General features: G+C 40.2%; 1 long non-coding RNA gene across 1 annotated transcript; it reads right to left on the bottom strand.

The window, feature by feature from the left end:
- Window positions 1-449: 449 nt before the first annotated feature.
- On the bottom strand, window positions 450-2,058 carry LOC128131397 (uncharacterized). Its single transcript, XR_008229316.1, has 2 exons — window positions 1,830-2,058; window positions 450-618 (listed from the first exon to the last, which is right to left on the bottom strand). It is a non-coding gene; the product is annotated as an uncharacterized LOC128131397 (long non-coding RNA).
- Window positions 2,059-4,837: the final 2,779 nt, after the last annotated feature.

Raw genomic sequence — 4,837 nt, 5'->3', positions numbered from 1 at the left:
CTCCTCCCAGAGTCCCAAGTACCAAGTACCCTACTCTCTCTAATCATATGATACACACTAGCAGATCTCTCACAACCTCCTCGCTGCTACCTAAACACTCTGAAGTATTCCTAACAGCAAGACTCCTAGACTCAGGCATCACATATCAGGCCACTCTAGTCCTAATAAGAATACATATTCTACTCTAGCATGCATATCATAGCTCATCATATAACATATCACATCATCTCTCATAACACTTATAATAATGGTATTTCGGGAATTCACCGTTCGGGCGCTGGCTGTTCGTACACACGACTCTGCTATGTTTGTCTCGTAAGTTCTTCTTTTGAAAACTTGTTTTATTATCAAAATTTCCTCAAATCCTCGGTTTGAGTTCAGATACGCCCGAAGGTGCACCCAAATCCCTCAAACCTAGGCTCTGATACCAACTTGTAACACCGTAAAAATTAAAACAATTTTTCTCATTTTCAAACACATTTTTACAAACTCATTCATTCATAAAATGTCATAGTGTCATGTCTTTGTTTCTCAAAATATCTCCCAAGATCAAAATACATAAAATCCCATGTGTGTGTACGAATCAAGCCGGCGCCTTCCCGCGGTCATCACTGGTACCTGAACACATAACAATAAACACTGTAAGCATAAGCTTATTGAGTTCCCCAAAATACCACTCTAACACATAATAGCCACTCGAGGCTGTAACTTTGTTGACCCTCTGGTCAATGTGTCTCAGTGGGGCCCTCCAGCCCCAACTCTCTGTGGGCCCTCTGGCCCTAACTCTAGGGACCCGAAAGTCCCAACTCTGTAACTCTGAATCATGCATATCACATATCACAATAAATCAGTACACATAAATAACATGCAAATACATTGGCATATAACTCTATAGTACTCTATCCCATAACTCTGTTACCACACTAGGTAAAGTATAGTGAGAAGACTCACCTCAGGCGTCTCGGTAAATCTCTGACTCGATGGAAAAATATCTCCTAGCCTCCGCCTATTCACATATATAAATACTCTTATAAATATAACTCTCGAGTCTAGACTCAACCTGCGATTGGCACCTTCAGAAAGGTAAAAGACCATTTTACCCTCCCCTCTTGTCAGAAGGACTCTATTGATGACCAAACCCTAAAAGTCAACCAAAGTCAACGGTCCCACTTTGACCCTACTCACCGAGTGCACCCAGGTGACTCGGTGAGTTCTCACATGTCCTTTAACTCTTTGTCCCGCTGGACACGCCGAGTCCCTCCCTATAGTCGACGATTCATACCAGTCATGAATCGCGGGGCCACCCCGACTCAACTCGCCGAGTCTCAAGAACAACTCGGCGAGTACCGCCTTGAACTCCAGTCCTCTAACTCCCTCCTGACTCACTGAGTCATCCCCCACCCCGGCAAGTCTACTCACTGAACAATTTACGTGAAACCCTAACCCTACTCGCCGAGTCTCAAGAATAGCTCGGCGAGTTCATGCCATGTACAAACTCTACTGACCTCCTAAGGTCAGATCTGTTTCCCCAAACCATAGATCTGGCCTCCCCAAGCATGAATGTCACGTAAAGTTCGAAACTTGATGCTTGTACAACCACAACAAGGCATCAAAAGGAGATTTAGTCCCAAAAATGGCCACCTAAGTCCAATAACCCCAAACTAATCCATAAAGCTCCAAGGGTTAAGGTCTCTGGACCTCTTTGAGTCCAGATCCAAGGCACAAACTCGAAGAGGGACCATTTGCTCCACATAATCAGTCTCCAAAGGGGTTAGAAAACCCTAACTCTAAAGATCAACACCAAAACTGAAGGAGGTTCGAACTATTACCTCAAAATGAAGTCTTTGAACTCTGAAACTGCTTGAATCGCACCTCCTCTTTGCTCTTGTCACCTTCTTCTTGCTAAACCAAAGATACAACGATCAAAAAGTGACTTCTTCTCCCTCACAGCGATTTAGCTCTCTTAGGGTTCTCTCAAGGGACTGGTAGCCGCAATGGGAGGCTATAAGTGCCCTTAAATAGGCTCCAAACCCGGGGAATTAGGGTTTCATTAAACAACGTGGAATCGCCGAGTCCAGACGTGAACCCGGATGAACATCCGTGACCCTACTCGGCGAGTCTTGGCTCCAACTCGCCGAGTTCCTCCACAAATTCCAAAAGAATTAAAAAAATTAACATACCTGGAATTTCAAGATGTTACATTGCTCTTCAAAATTCTGGTCTTGCTACTGTAATGTTAAACTCTTTTTTCGTTCTGATAACACGGTTATCCATGGCTGTTTCAACTGCTTCTTACACCAAGGCTACACATGTGATTACCTTCAATCCTATGAATGAGAAATGGATTCGTCTGACAATGAAGATGTTTACTCAATTCTTGAATATCCCCAATTCTCCACCCTTTTTCAAACCCAACCATGATTAAATCATGTTTATGTTCAACAAGATTGGACATCAGCCTACACACACAAAAATCAGTGATTTCAAAAAGTCTGGATTACCCTGTCTATGGAATTTATTCTTTGGCATTTATCTTAGGTGTCTAACTGGAAGAAGTGTTGGTCTTGACAAAGAAAGACTTGAAGTATATGCAATGGTGATGGGATTATACTATAATCTCAATGTCGACTATGCGACTCAATTGTGGAAGGTGTTTGTAAAAAGTTTGGAGAATACGAATATGGTGAAGGGTATTTCATGTGCATGGTATTGAAGTCTCAGTCTTGAAAGATTTACGAAAAATAGGGAATTCAACTTCCTGATATTGAGGAAACAGTGGAATTTTCAAAGTATCACTTTCCAAAGTCAGTTGAAGAAGGCGGGTCCAACAATTGCCATAATTCCAGATGGCATGTTAAAGAAGGTTGATCCAAAAAATCGAGTGTTGGTAATCTATTTGAAGACCATTAACCCTGATGTCGAAACTGGGGTGTTACTTGCAGTTGATGCAGGGACTTCATAACAATCAAAGAAATCGAAGAAGAATGATGATGTTGCTCTAGTTTCTGGAAGTCCTAAAAAGCCTAACTTTCCAAAGAAAACAGATTTTGATAAAGTAAAGGGTTCGCAGAAAGATGGAAGTGAAAAAGAGTTGATTATTGCTGATTTATCGAAGGAATTTGTACATTCAAAATTTGGTATTTTGAAAAGATTGAGGAAGTCATCTGATGATTCTTATTCATTTGTACGAAAGGCTTAGTTAAACTGTAAAGGGTTCAAGATTCGTGAAATACCTTCTCCTGTTTCTCCAGACTCGAAAAAGAGAAGAGTTGTGGATGTCGTCAAACACATTTCCAAGAAAAGCAAGAAACGGAAATTGGTGGTTCGTGACGAGTCGTTAGACAGTGAAGTTATACCTGATACTCCTTTGGGATCATCTTCTCCAAAGGTATCTACTCATATTATTTCTTCCTTATCTTCCCCCATGACCACCATTATTTCTACTTTTTCTAGTTGACTCGAAATTGGTATTACCCTGTCAGTTTCTGAGGCGCTACCCACTTTAGACTTTTGTACAAATGTATCTGATACGGATGTCGAAGTCATTATGAGTGTCAAAAATATGAATCTTGTTTCTAAAGCCCTTCCTATTATCACTTCATATATAGTTTCTTTAACTATAGATACTTCCTTACCTCCTTTCTTCACTCAAACTCAAACCATTACCACATCTCCCACATTTGATAACATCCTTAACCAACCTATTATAACCCTTTTCCAATAACAATCTACTAATCTACCAAAGCCAAATTTCGATGATGAAACAGATGGAGGAGGTTTCGGAGGAACATTTGATGATATTCATTTTGTTTCTAAGGAAGAGGATGTTCCTGATCACATGTTGATGTCAGGAAAACAATTCAAGATCTTAAATTGAAAGCTTAATTCGATTTTGCAGTCACAAGTTGATTCAGGAGCCAAGAATTCGGTTTCTGGGATCGAGGTCGATGTTATGTTAAAAGTTGTTGAGCTTTAGTTGCAAAGGAAGTTAGATATAAATGATGAGAACAATGCGAGGTGGATGAAAGCTCAAGGAGATTTGATTGATTCTGAAATCAAAGAACTTCGCAACGTTGCAAAAGAACATCATGTGATGTTCGTACAAGGCGTTAAAAAGGTTCGTGAAGATGTCAATCTCAAGTTGGAAGAACTGAAGAAGGAAGTTTCTCAGGAAATTCATGAAGCTAATGATCGTTATAATTCTATTCAATAGAAGGTGGATATTATTACTGGGGCAGTAACGAATTTCATTCAAACTTTTCAAGCTACAGTTCCAACAGTCAAAGCCAAGGCCTCAGAAGATAAATAACAAGTTGCTAAGCCGAAGGAGTTGCTTGGTGAACTCAAGAGAATTGTTTCGAAGCCAACCCCACAATCCTTCTTAATTCCTGAGTTTCTTACTCAAAAATTGAATGTTCTTGATCAAGTCATTCAGAGGGCTGTTGCTCCTATAACGAAATTTGCTCAAATGCTACGTTTGAATGCCCTACCTGCTATCATAGGGGTACAAAGGGGGAGAAAAGAAGGCAATGAAGGCAAAAGCAAAGTTTCGAATGATAAAGTGAAAGTTGTATCTTCGAGAATTCCATCCAAAATTGTTTCTACTCAAATCTCAACTAATACTGTTATGAAGGTCATAACAGAACCAATCAAAACAACAACAAAACCTATTAAGGGAATTGTTATTGGTTCTTCTACAAAAGGTGGGAGTTCAAGCTCAGCTAAGCCAAAGCCTTCAGATGATGATAAAGGGAAAGGTGTTGCCTATGAAAAGACCAAGGAAGAAAAGAAGGCAGAGGTGGAAGCAGCAATAGAGAAACAAATACAAATACAAAGA

The sequence above is a fragment of the Lactuca sativa genome, chromosome 1 (assembly GCF_002870075.4).
Source record: "Lactuca sativa cultivar Salinas chromosome 1, Lsat_Salinas_v11, whole genome shotgun sequence".
Lineage (NCBI taxonomy): Eukaryota > Viridiplantae > Streptophyta > Magnoliopsida > Asterales > Asteraceae > Lactuca > Lactuca sativa.
Note: the sequence above shows the minus strand (reverse complement) of the source record. Positions and strands in the feature narration are given on the sequence as shown.